Source organism: Marmota monax, unplaced genomic scaffold (assembly GCF_021218885.2).
Source record: "Marmota monax isolate L192 unplaced genomic scaffold, Marmota_monax_Labrador192_F-V1.1 WCK01_AAM20220418_F8-fsc00028, whole genome shotgun sequence".
NCBI lineage: Eukaryota > Metazoa > Chordata > Mammalia > Rodentia > Sciuridae > Marmota > Marmota monax.
The window spans coordinates 16,571,331-16,585,332 of record NW_026694779.1 but is presented as its reverse complement, the minus strand read 5'-3'; the positions used below and the strand labels follow the sequence as shown (position 1 = coordinate 16,585,332).

At 55.6% G+C, this 14,002-nt stretch overlaps 1 protein-coding gene across 1 annotated transcript in view; it reads left to right on the top strand.

The window, feature by feature from the left end:
• Frmd4b (FERM domain containing 4B) overlaps window positions 1–14,002 on the top strand; it is a 190,663-nt gene that overhangs the window by 50,784 nt on the left and 125,877 nt on the right. The gene's annotated exons all lie outside the window — the stretch shown is intronic.

Here is a 14,002-nt window from a genome sequence, read left to right as displayed (position 1 = left end):
GTGTGGTCCTGGACGATGGCATGAGTTATCGGTGATCCACTTCGCCTGAACACGGTGCTCGGGACAGCAGACCCCCCTTGGCAAAGCTGCGGACCCCTTCTCAGGAAAAAACGTGTTCAAAAGCTGGACTTAACGTGTGTCGCACCGCAGTTTAAAGATGTCAGACATAGAAACAGGGCGTTTATTTATTAATGCAGGAATAAGGACACCCTGGTGATGGGTCTGTTCACAGCTGTTGTCATTTCAGAGGTGTCCAGGGGGATAAGCCATATTTGGTGACATAGCCGACCACCGTGATATGACACGGGAACAGCTGGGGTTCCTGCCGGTGGCCCCCTGGATGGCACCACCAGTATTTCTGGAGGTGTTGCCTACGTTCGTACCTGGGGGAGAGCTGAATCTCGGTCAGAGTTGGTGATCATTAAAAGATGGACGCGCAGGGCACGCTGACCACCCAGGGGCAGGAGGAAGCCTTCCAGGAGGCAGGACGGAGCTCCCCTGGCCATGTGGTGGTCACTTGGGCGCATGGTTCCTCAGACCCTCTGACTACCGGGGAGGGTGCCTGTGGCGGTGTGAGTTAGGCCTTAATGAGTGAAGGAAGGAAGGCCGGCCCAGGGGACCGGGGGACAGTGAGAGGGACGTGCCACCAGTGCAAGCAGCTGCTGCCCAACTCCGTTGTGTGACAGCAGGTTTCTTGCACGTTGTTCAGTACTTTACTGACCTGGTCCCCGGAGCCTCCCTCTTGTGCCCTCACACACACAGGGGACGGTTCCCATGTCCCAGGATTCCGACCCATGTTGCTGAGAGTCTCTGACGCTCCCTCCACGTCCCAGGTCCCTGTGCATGTCCACTGGACCAGGCCAGCTGGGTTTCCTCCTGCCTGCCCACCGTCACCCCCCCTGCGGGACACACAGAGAACCGGGCTGTGTCCAGCAATCTCCCCTTGCGTCTCGGTTTCCATGTTTGGGAATTCGTGCGTTTCTCCGCAGCCCAGCGGACCTGCCTCTCCACTGAGGGAGAGAAGTTCAGTCCAGGCGTCCAGCTCCAGGGTAAAGGTCAAGCCAGAGTCCACGGGTGGCCTATTCCTTCCTGCTTTCCCGGCCTCTGCTACACAAAGTGCTGAGTCTGGTGAAATCCTGGGTCCTGCTGAGGCGGCCTGAGTGGCCGATCATGACCCAGGACCCTTCTCCCGGGGCCTCACGCTGTCCCCTAGACACTGTCCAGAGCCCCCTTCATGAGGTGTATGTGTGGCCGCTTTGCAGAAAACCAACCGCAGCCTCAGGAGGGCAGGTGAGGGTGAGGTGGGGTTCTACCAGGGGGTCAGAATCTGCGTGGACACCAGGGGGGACAGAATCTGCATGGACACCAGAGGGGACAGAATCTGCATGGACACCCTCTAAGCAGCGCTCCCCAGGGTACGCCGGGGGTGGGGGGGCTGCCACTCCTCTGCCTTCTCTACCTGAAACTCTTTCCATGCATGGCCATCTCAGTTCTGCCCCTCCGTGTGGCTGTCCCCACGTGCTGCTGGCCCCGCTCAGGACGCCGCCCATGTCCCCTGCCAGCCAGACCTCCTGGGCCACAGTGTGGCCAGCCCAGCTCTCTGGTGATCTCCTTCTCCCATTTTGCAGTGTTTCCCATTCACCACTCAGATGTCCCGTGTCCTGCGTCACCACGGCGCTGCCCTCTGTTCACAGGCACCTCCCGGCCCCCTGGCTCCCTCCCCCCACGGCAGGAGCCAGGCCCTCAGTCCCCACCTGGGCTCCGGCAGAGAAGTCAGCTGCCTGTCAGGAGCGAAGGCCGGGCAGCAGCCCACCCCTGCCTTCAGGCAGGGAAAGCGGCAGGGGGCACTGCTCTGGTGACCTCTGGGCCTGGCGCACAGCACGGCTCCATCCCTCCCGCTCCCCCTGAGCCTTAAAGCCTTTCTTCAAAGCGATGCCCAGCAGCCACCACCCTCTCCACTCCCAGACAAAGCTGCTTTCCCTGCCCGGCTGGCAGATGCCATCAGGGGGGAGCAGCGTGCCAGCCAGCAATCACGCGTAGGGCCACCCGTGAGTGTCCCTGGGTCCTCCCGTCGAGGCACACATGGCTTCTCCTGTGAAATCCACCACCAACAAGACCTCGCTCACGTTCCTGTTTCTTTGAGCGCCATGGAGAGGAGCCGTCTGTCAGATCCTCTGGAGCGTGGGTCTGTGCCGCTCTGCGGAGCTCCCACCAGGAGAGACCAGGAGATGGCCCCTGAGCACCTGCTGGAGTCCCGTCCAACGCTCTCACTTACCGGGCGGCTTCATGGTGGGCATGGACAGTCCTTGTGTTCTTTCTCTCTGGCGGGCACCCTGGTCCCCTTACGGTGCCTGTGGCTCAGTTCACACCAGGTAACAAGGGGCACATAGCAGCGTGGCCAAGGACAGAGCGGCTGCTCCCATCGTCCCATGGGCCAGGCCACACCACCCTGGACTCTGGCTTGTGCAGATTTCAGGGAGACCCCAAAAGACACACTTTTCAAATACTGCTGCCGGCTCTTGCTCCACACTTGGGCAGCAACGGGGAGAGGGAGAACTGGCTCTGGTGGGCTCGTGCTGACAGCCGTGCACCTGCCCTGGGCCGTCTGCCCAGGAAGCCCAGTGACCACTTCCTCTGAGGATGCAGAAGGGAAGGCAGCTTAGCCAGCAGCTTCTTGTTCCTTGTCCCTGGGGAGGCGTCTTTCTAGGAAGACGGGAGGGCTGTGGGGGGATGGGCTGGCTCCTGCTTCTGCTGAGCTGCGGTCGGTGACTGCTGACCTGGGAGTCCGCCGTGCGGGAACCAGGGCCTGGTGGCACCTCGAGGGCATAGTGGCCTGTGAGTGGGCAAGTCTGCAGGACCCAGCTGGGGGGGGGGGGGGGGGCCTAGAGCTATTTCCCTGTAGCCTGCAGCTCTCTCTCGGGGACGGGCCACTGAGGGCCATTCCAAACCACAAAGCCAACTTTGGGAGGTTTTAGCTGAGGGTGCTCTGTGTCTTCTCGCGTTGGATTTATGGAACAGAGAGTGAGGCGCACTCTCCCAAACAGGGAGGGTGGGGGGCCTTTTTAATACTCTTCTAAGCTTTTAGATTCTTGGGGCCCCCATAAAATTAAGAGTCGGGTATGAGCAATACTCTTTGGGCAAAAATTCCCTTTGCTTTGCAACAAGTGGAAGAACTTAATAAGCATCATACTCCAGGTGCCACGTACTTAATAAGTATCGTGACCCAGTCGTTGGAAATCCAAAAATATTGGAAATCCGATTAATTACAGGGCTGTTCTTGTTACAGTGGCGGGTACCTGCAGCCCTGCCTAAGGACAGCTGGATTTGTGAGGAGATACCCTGCAAGGCCCAGCCTTTCTGCCATGGGCTATTTGACTTCTGGCACCAATGAAGGACAGGGCACAGAATGCGGTGACCAGATGTCCTGGTGTCTCCCAGAACAGGGAGGGCCGGCTTGGCAGTGCTGCTCCTGAGCTTCTGAATCTGTTTGCTTCGGGGCAGGAGCCCTGTGGGCAGCGTCCACTCCCAGCTGCGTGGCCTCCCTTGCCCACTTCTTCAGGGAACAGGTCCTCCGGACTCCCTCCAGACCACTGACCACACTGACCTGCAGGAAGCTGTCAGTCGCAGTACCTGCCCTCCTGGACATGTCACTTGTACACGCCTCTGTCCTCCACCATGGCCACCTTGCTCATGCCTGTCGGTCATCTCCCTTTCCCTGGACCTCTCCTGTGGGCGAGGGGAGGAGCTCTCCGGCCTCCCTGACCATGAGCCTCCAAGGACGGGCACTTGGAGGTGCCCTCAGTGCATTAGCACACCTAGTGGCAGGAATGAGACGTGCAGAGGACCCCTCTGGGGACCCTGAGGGAGCCACTCTAAGGGGGCCTGGCAAGAGCAAGGAGAGGGCCGCTCCTGGCATCCACAGGCCGCTTGGCCCTTCTCTTCCTTCCTTTGGTGGTGAAGCCTATAAACACGTTGCCCAATTCACTCGAGGTGCATTTCCGTCACTTGCCATCTCAGAGCTCTGTTGGAGACACTGCAGAGTCTGTGTCCCTGGCACCCATCTCTCTCCCAGGCGGCTGGACCAAGTCCCGGCCCACCCACTGGACCAAGCTGACCTGGAGTGCCCGCCATATGCAGGGAATCCCCAGGTCGGGCGGTGACGGAGGCGTCACCGCTCCTGTGCCCTTGCCAGCCACACCAGGGGCAACAGGCCCCCTGCGTCCCTCCTGTCTGTGGGGTTTGGCCCTGAGCCACCCCTCACTCCCCCAGGCCTGCTCCTCCTTGGTGTCCTCATTCCAAACCACGTGCTTGACCCTGGCTTGGTGTTTCTTGACCACCTGTTGGCCTCACTCCACCAGCACCCAGCTGGCCACCCTGGCTGCCCCGGGTCAGCCCCTATGGCCACCGAGCTCGGTGCCAGTGGAGTTAGGTCAACAGGCTTCTGCGCAGAGCTTTCCTGCACCAGCCTCTTGGCCAGAGCTGCCCTGCCCAGGAGATGTCCTTAGGGGGAGACTTGCCTCTGCTTCTGGTTAGAATAAAGTGACCAAGAGGGGCGTGTGTATGTGCGCACGCGCGTGCGCGTGTGTGTTTATATGTGTCTCTATGTGCATGTGTGTCTATGTGGTGCATGTGAGTATATGTGTGTCTCGGCACGTGCGTGTGTGTGCGCATGTTTCTGGGTGTGTTTGCGTGTGCATGTTTGAGTGGGTATGTCTGCGTCTCTGCATGTGCATGCCTGTGTGTCTGTGTGAGAGTGAGCTCATGCGCACTGGAGCACATTTGCAATACAGAGAGAAGACTCTCTTCCCAGAGGACCTTGAGTCTCCAATGTCTTTATTTTCAGGCCGACTGCATTGGGCTCCTATTTAAGGCTCCTGCACTTGAGAACCTGTCCGACCTGTTTCTCCCGTCTGCGGAGGATCCTGTGACCGGGTTACATCAGTGCCTGGCATTTTGCAGTCTCTGGGTCCAGCGGTAGCAGGAGGGGCTGCTGGGGAAGGCTGCTCCTCCCGTGCTGGAGGGGTCCTGCCATCCGGCCCCTTTGACTCACCAGCAGGGCCCCCTGGACTTGGCACTCGCTGAATCCCCTGGCTGGGTGGGTGTCGAAGTGGGGGTGGTGACAGCGCTGTGCAGTGGGGACATCAGAGCAGGCTGGTATCGGTGAAACCCCCATGTCAATGCCTGACTTGAGCTTTTTTCCTTTTCTTTCTTAAATTAACTAGTTGATTTTTATTTGATCTTTTTAGCTATGTGTTATAGTGGCATGTTTTTGACCTATGACACTCGTGGAGTGTAACATTCTAATTAGGATCCATTCTTGCAGCACAGGAAAGTGATGTCCACTGTCTTCCCTTTCTGTCCCCACCTCCCACCCTGGCCCTGGGTCCCCTTTGTCTAATCCAGTGAACTCTCTTCCCCGCCCCCTTATTGTGCGTCAGCATCTGCATGTGGCAGAGAACATCTGGCCTTTGGCTTTGGGGGATTAGCGGGAGAGTCTCCAGTTCCCCCGGTTACAGTAGAGCTTGCTTTCTAGGGCGCTGGGAGCCACTCCTTCTCCCTGTCCTGAGGCACCTGGGGGTGTCCGTTGAGGCCCCTGGAGCCATGCTGTGTTTCCGAGGGGTCCTGGGGTGGAGCACTGCCTCCCCTCTTGCTGATCATTGAAGCAGCCCTCGGTGTTGGCTCCATTGGTGGTGAGGTGTCTCCGCGGGATCCCGGGAGGCTCCCCAGGAGCCTTTCCCAGGTTCCTGGTCCTTTCCTGCGCCAGCCACTTGGCCAGGAGATCTGGGTTCCCACAGCTGGCTCATCGTCGTGCGTGGGTAGAGTGGATGCTTCGCGATGGCTGGTGACCACGCAGTCGGCGGACGTGAGAGAGGAGCAGTGGCTGCTGTGTGGTGTGTGAGCTGCAACAGGAGCTCTGTGAGCCTCTGGAGGCCTGTCCTGCCTGGCCACCGCGCCCACCCCTTGCTGTGGAAGGCAGCCTTGGGTTTTGCTGCCAGACTCAGAGCATCTCCCAGGTCTGCACGGGTCACGTGGTCGGAGCCCCTGCCTCCCCCTGCACGTCTTTCCCTCCGTGGTGGACGCTCCCCTCATCCGGGATGGAGAGACTCGGGAGATGAGGAGAAGCCAGACGCAAACATGGCCCCTGTGCACACAGCAGCAGTTGGCGCCCCCAGGACCAGGATGTAACCCAGGCCTCCCGTGTGCCTGGCCACTGCTCTCCCACTGGGCCATGCCCCAGCCCCAGAGCAACCGTTCCAATACTGCATTTTTAGCAAGAAAATCAAAGACGTTATGAAGAAGAATATAAATGCCGTATGAATCTGTATAAAATAACTAGGTAAATATCTAAGTTCTGATGCTAAAATTGCTTTGGAACGTTCCCGGGGCCCTGGTGTTCACGGTGCCTCCTCTTGCCGTGGTCTGTAGGTGGACGGAGCCCTTGATGAGGCCTGTCTTCATGTATTTTCCCTGCTGTAAGAAGGAAATTAATCTGGATGCTTTCCTGTCCACCTGGAGGGCTTTGGAAAGTTCTTCTCCAGCCTAAGCCTTGGCCAGATGTTCACGTCGCCGGGCTTTAGCGTGTGGATGCTATGTTTGCTTCTGTGCTGCAGATCTGTTTAATTATTTATCCTCTCTTACACCAAACTGCAGCATGTAAGGAAAACGGCATTGAAACAGAGGTGAAGGAGGTCTGCACGGGGGACCTTCTCTGCCCTCCACTGGTCAGTCCGGTCACAGACTTAGGTATTCTATTTCAGAAATAGACACAAGAACAGACCCACAAGGCTCCTCCCATAGCCTGTGCTGGCAGCAGGGCTGGCTCCTGCCTGGCCCCCCACACCCTGGAAGGGGCTTTAGGACACTAAGCCACTTAGGAGGAGCAACTGTGTCTCAGATAATCCTTGCGGCTGCTGTCAGGATCCGAATGAGGTCGAATTAAGATCAAGAGGGTCAGAGGCAGACCCTCGTCCACCGTGTTCTCAGCCAGCGCTACATCTCAGTGCAGATATCTTACCCTCAGCGCCCCCTGGTCACCCTCTGGAAGAGGGGCCAGGCACGGTGCTAAGCAAGGGCAGTGTCCCTGCTCTCGGGGAGCTTGTGGCTGGTGTCAGAATCAGGCAGTTTAAAGGGTGGTGGGTGCTAGGAGAGGGGTCCCAGCTGCTGCGACAGGTGCTCACGGCTTTGGGGGCTCAACATGAGATCCCGGGGCAGTATCTGAAAAGTACACACACAGACAAGGAATAAAACAAAACCAAAAAATTCTTGTAAGTCCTTCAAACTGAGATGCTCACGGCTCCTGGTTTTGTTTGCTGTGTTTTTTGTGGTCCTGGGGCTGGAACCCAGGGCCCCAAGCACCCCAGGCACATGCCCTGCACTGAGCTCCATCCCAGCCCTGAAGGGGGAAGGTCAGGAGGGAGCGGCCAAGGACACCATAATTAACAACCCTATAGCTCCCTGTAGGGAGGGGCCAGTCCTGGGGGACAGGTGACCTTAGCCACAGGTTGGGGCAGGGGCAGGTTCTTGATCAGGGTGGAAGAAGGGCTCTGAAGGAATTTATTTTGAGATGGGGTCTTGCTAAGTTTCCCAGGCTGGCCTTGAACTGGTGACCCTCCTGCCTCAGTCTCCCTAGTAACTGGGATGACCCTGTGCCATGGCGTCTGACGATAATGGCCCCTTCTTAGGATAAGCAAGTCTGCATTGAATTTTCTTAGTACTAATTTCCTTTCCGGAGTGAAATCCCCCTTTTCTCTCTCTACTAGTGACCGGGTGCAGATCACGCAGTCCCCTGCGCTGCCCTCTCCTGTTCTGCCCGCGGCCCCCTGGTGTGTGGTCAGAAGGACCTGGCTGTTTTCTGCAATTCAGGGAACACCCCTGGGCCTCTTGGCCTGCAGCGGGTTGCTTTTGTGGCTGTCCCTTCTCACAGACAGTCCAATTTGGAGTTAGGAGTGGCACGTCGCTGCCACCAACTCTGAAGTTAGTTTGAGGAGAGCGAGAAAGAGGCAAGCATACTTTGTGATCTCTCTCTCTCTCTCTTTTTTTTTTTTTTGGATACTAGTTTGGTTTTCTTTTGTTCTCACTGCTGAGGGAAAAATATTTGAAATTCCTGGCCATCATCTTATGAAATGACTCTGTATTTTTAGTGGCAGTGGGAAAGCCGACTGTTTTGACAATCTGTGGCCCACATCTGTGTGAGGGTAGGATGTACGTGGCCCTGGGGGATGTTGGCTACACCCCCAGCCTTTGACGTTGGCCGATTTCTGCTTCTCATTTTCCTGTAGCTATTTGCAGAAGAATCAAGAGGTTGCCGGTATCTATTCGGGCTTTTCTTCTACCCTTTATTATACGGGACTGAAGACCCTTTGGGTTTTGAGGAACCGCCCTCTTCCATTTTTTTAAGAGATGTTATTCATGGTAGATTTTTCTAGTTTTGTTCTTATTTAAACGGAGTAAACAAACCCGAAGGTGAGTTGTTGTTATATTCAGTTCCTAGAGTAATAAAATCCACCCTGGAGGCGTCCGTAGCTGCTACAGGCTGAGTGCTTTCCCTGGTCACCCTCTGAAGTCCCACTGCAGTGGTATGGAGGTGGGCCCTTGGAAGGGGTGGGTTTGGATGGGGTCACTTGGAGGGGACCCTCCTGATGGGACTGGTGCCCATGACGGGTGGAGAGACCAAAACACATCCCTCACCAGAACCCCCCGGCTGCACCTGGACCCTAGACTCCCCAGCCTCCGGAGCTGGGAAGAAATAAACCAGTGTGGTTTAAGCCACCCAGACTCTGAACCAAGACAAACACCTACAAGTTTTAGTGTGAGGCCAAGGACAATTATAACCTAACTACAGAGGAAATTTGTCCTTTTCTCTCTTGAAGAAGGACCAGGAACTCGCACCCTACAGCAAGGTCTTTCCAAATGCTTCTTCGGCTCACCTTTAACCAATCACAGCAGATTCTGTATCCCTGAAGTGGTACCAAAACGCCCTTTTCCACTTGACCTTGGGAAAATACTGTGAAAATCAACTGATGATAGAAGTCAAGTTGCCTTTATCTATTGGGTGGGGCGGGGTGTGCTCTGTAGACCAATTTATGACAATTCTATTTTTGTCATTGTTAATGTGCCTGTAAAGTAGGTGTAAGTACAAGGTGACAAACTGTGGCGTGGGAGGTCAGTCATCAGATCGACACTTTCTTCTTTGAGGAAGGCCAACCCCTCCCATCTGATCGATGTGGGCTTCCTTGAGACCAGCACACGGGTCAAGTGACACTGATGACCTCTAAAATCGGAGCCGGCCACCATTTCTGTATCCAATTGGTGGCTTGGCAAGTAAAAATGGGTACGCGGCCCACGCTCAGCGCCACTGCTTCCTCTTTTAGACTTCTTCGTATTCCGGAAGGGAACTTCCCCCTCTTTGCTCTGAGCAAGGAAAGTGTGACTTCATAGAGTGACCCATGACACTTTTAGGAGCACGGGACGGGCTTCTCCTAGCAGCAGCATGAGCTTGCCAAGGGTTGGGGGCACAGCAGTCCTGGTGCCCAACGCTCCTCAGCATGCAGCGTTCTGTCCTCAGGATGGCGAAAGCCCTTCACGTGACGTGGGCAGCCACAGACCTGAGCCCGGTGCTCCTTGGCCGAGGGCTGTGGAGCCCTGGGACCCCTCCCCTGCAGGACTCCTTCCCGCCTCCTTCCCACTGCCCCTGCTGGACGCCAAGACCCTGGGTCCTCTGAAGGACAAGAGGGAGGAGCTCTGGAGGGCCGGGAGCAGCAAGACCTGCTGGCCCACATGCCCATGGGAGGAGGCGGCCCTTGTCGCCCACCAGCCCCCCTTGGGTGGGCAATGGAGCGAGGCGGGCGTGCACCCCCGGGGAGGAAGCAGGTGGACTCCCGCTAGTCCTGGGAGACGTCTGGACCCCCTCAAGCCCGTTCTCCACACCCTGACTCTGCACCTGCCTCCCTGGGAAGACCCCGGTTACGGGTGATGAGCCCTGCTCCCACATGTGGAAGTAGGACGTTAGAGAAGCCCCTGAGGGCAGCGTGTGAAGCAGGGTTTGTTTAAGAAGCGGGAACACAGCCTTCTCCCTGGAGGGCGACGGGGCCACAGCTGGTGTCCCCAGAAGCGAGGTGTCCTGCCCTGTTATACATTCTGGGCTTCCTTAGTTCTCCTGCCCTCTTCCCCGGTCTCTCTCCTTCCTGTGACTAGACCCAGGGATGCTCAGGTGGGCTGAAGGGGGACCGGCAGGAGGGAGCACCAAGGACACATTAATTAATAGCCCTGTAGCTCCCTGCAGGGAGGGGCCAGTCCTGGGACAGGTGACCTTGGCAGCAGGTTGGAGCAGGGGCAGGTTCTAGATTGGGGTGGAGGCAGGGATCGGAGGAATTAACATTGAATCCCTCAGGGAGGGGACCGTCTCCAACTTCCCACTCAAATGGCCTCCTTGATCCCACCTGACCGACTCACCTCTCTCCACTGACGGCCTGTCTAACTGGCTTCACTGGCCCTGCCCCAAGTGTCCCTCCGGGTTTTGCTTCTTGCTGGGGACCTTGGTCCTCACAGCTCCCTGTGATGTGATCTGCTACTGCTGCGCCCCGCCTTCTGTCACTAGCTCCCCTAGTCAGCCCCCGAGTCTCAGGGAGGCCTTCCTCGGCCATCCTCCATCACACGTCAGCTACAACCCCCAGCGCAGCGCCCGCTCCTTCCTGTCCCCGTGCAAACGTCCCCACCTGCCCCCAAGACCCACTTAGACAGTCGGGTTTGCCACAGCCTCTGAGCGCCTCTTTCCCTGCCTGATGCCAACACCATGCGCACGTAACTCTTTAAGGAGTGACAGTGTTAGGTTGGGACCAATGGCCATTCATCGCTCAGTTCAATATACACAAACTGACCGCAGCTCCGTGCCAGCCACTGGGCAGCCGTCCTGACCTAGCCCTTCCCTGGCTCTGCCATGGCTTCTCACGGGGCTGGGTGCCACCCCACCTGGCGCACCAGGAACCTGTGAGCTTTGCTGCTGTTTTCAAGCCAACTGGGGCCCATGGGCATGTGGTGCCCAGGGTCACTGATGCCTTCCAACTGCCCCAGCCAGCCTGCCTGCACAGCACCTGCCTGGGGGGCCCCTGCGAGCCTGCAGCTTAGTGGATAAAGGCCAGTTGGAGGCTCAGTGCCCCCGACTGGCACAGCCGGAGTTTCAGGGCCTTCTGGCCACCCTGTGGGCAGCTTTCAACAGGCCAAGGAGGGCTTTGCCCCTCCCCAAGAGCTCTAGCTCAAATGAAATGAAATAAATAAAAATAAATAGAGCCCAAATAGTTTAAGCTAACGGTGAAAACAGTTTCTCCTTTTTATCATAAATATTTTAAGAGTGAAATGAAAGGGAAATGCATCCCCCTCCTCCTCAGAAGGCTCTGTGTGTGCACAAGCTGACCAGACTGACAGTTTCACTTCTTCCCCTTCTGGGGAGATGGGTCCAGAGGGAAGCACACTTCTGCAAATTGAAGGTCACGGGAGGGAAAGAGCAGGAGAGCAGCCCTGGGCTGACTGAGGTCCCAGCCTCGGTGTCCTGGACGTCCCGGGCAGGAGGGTCCTTCATGGTGGGGCTGTGCTGGGCGTCCCAGGATGTTCAGCAGCACCCTGGGCCTCTACCTACTGGACTCTAGAGAGTCCTGAGTCTGACCACCAAAAAGATCTCTAGAGTGCAATGCAAAATTGCCCCTGGTGAGAGCCCCTCAATCCCTGCGCTATCGGCACTCAGTCGCACTGGGTTCTCACGTATGCACAGAGAGCTGCTGAAATACGTCCATGGATGTCAGTGGACTCTGAGGGCAGAGGGACCCATGGGGGCCTCGGCAGTACCCACTCCCTGGCTCTCTCCAGAGGTGGGGCAGGCAGTTCGTGCCGCCCTCCCGACACGGTGCTCTCCTTCCTGCCGTGGGTAGCAGATCGCTGATGGAGCCCGGGGTAATGGCTTTCTTTCGGTCCTGCTCAGCAGGACTCCCAGGTGTATGAGCAGTGCCATCACCTACAGCCTGTGCCTCAGCCTCTGCAGAGAGCTGCAGGAAATGGCAGTGGGTTTCAGGGAACTCTGGGGCAAAAGGACACTCCATTAAAAAAAAAATGGAAAACAAGACAAATTTGAAACTAGCTTGATTTAGCTTTCTTTCCACAGGGAGCTTTTAGACCATCTTCCGGAACAGCTGGCTCCGGTAGCAAAGGTCCACCTTCAAAACACTTTTGAGGAACCTGAAAGCAACAGAATTGCTCTCCTCAAAAAAGTTCCCCCCGACCATTACCCTCAGCAAACAGGAAGAGATAGTGAAGCAGGTATACACAGTCAAAATAAAAATAAATAAACGAAAGAACATTTAGCTCGTACTTTTCTATCTGAGCATAGAAAATTGAAAGGATTCCTGATTTGGGTGGTGATGGTGGTGGATTTCTCGGGGTGCCGATCTTTGCCAGACACCTTGCAGAACACTTCATAGGAAACACTCCACCTCATCTTGCCCAAAGCTTACAGAGGTAACGGGCACCCTCCCCATTTTCTACTTGAACACATGAAGACCTCGCTGGCTTAAGGAGTATGTTCAAGGTGCCAGGGATCCTGAGGGGCAGGGACTGGAAATGAGGTGTGTCTCCCTTAGGTGACTTAGTGCCTAGCCACCATGTGCCACCTACATGACTCTCCAACTTTAGCATGAGTCAGAATCCCCCCGAGGACAGGTCTAGCTCGGATCGCTGATCTCGTCCCCATGGTGCCTGACTCTGGGGTGGCCCCAATGCTTGTGTCCCTAGCAAGTTCCCGGGCAATGCTGGTGCTGCTGGACCCAGGATCATGTTCTAAGAACCCCTGTTGTCCCATATCCCACAAATGGAAAATTTGTGCAAGGACTGGTGTGGTAATCATGAGTGGAAATAGCTGATGGAACTGACCGCTGACATTAGACCTACGCACAGATCACTGCCTGCCAAGGTGTTTGTAGAGCATCCCAGAGGATAGTGCCATGGGGCACAGGTAATTGACCTGTTGGAGGTGTTATTCTGGTATTCCCAAGGCTGCCTGACATTTCCGAGAACACAAACTGCATCATTAAGAGGAAAAAAAAAAATCACACACACACACCCCACTACCACTCACTTTTACTAACAGGCCCCTTTTGAAATTCAGAAGTTTTACATCAGCATGATGATGCTCCTTTTCCAAACTATACTTCACTTCTTTCTTTGCACTCAGTATAACCTCATATATTCAGATTCTGTGTAAAAGATTCTGTGTAAACACCACAATATTATCTTGGAAAATGCTGTCAGAATGCTAATACGTATGCGCACAGAGAAGAAATTTACTGCAAAGAAAGATCAGCAAATCTTGGAGCAGGCCTTGTGTCCTAATAACTAATCCAACAAAAAAAAATGAGGTAGTTTTTTTTTTTTCTTTTTTCTTTTTTACTTTGAAAGAGATGGCATTTAAAAGTGTTCTGATTACAGTTCCTTTGGAAACCACAGGCACTGTGAGGACAGATCTTGAGAACAGATTTTGTGTTCCTCGTCTGTGGACTGATTGAGTTTCGCCTGAATGAAGATTCCAACAGCACATTTGAAACCTGAAATAAAGCTGATTTGCTTGTGGATCGCCTGCTCTGCAGCCTCGCTGTCTAGCTAGGGAGAAAGGGAGCCTGAGGTTTCCATACTCTAGCAAAAATAACGAAGGGGTGAAACCACCAGCTAAAGCCAGGCCACTCATCGTCCCACAGGTGGGTTTAGGGGAAAACCCCACCCCTCCCTCTGCCGCAGTGCTGTCCCTGTGAGAAATGGCATGGGATTATGGGGGACTGGAGTTTACAAACCTTCTGAAGGAAAACAGAGACTGGTGGTATGTGGGGTTCTTCTGAATCCCCTTTCCAAAGGCCTTAGGCAATATCCATTCCTGAGGGAGAACTTTAAAAAGTGATTAATTACCTGGTGACTTTGTTTTTTGGCTGAGTGGGAAATAAACTACCCATGGAGGTCTGTGATAGCC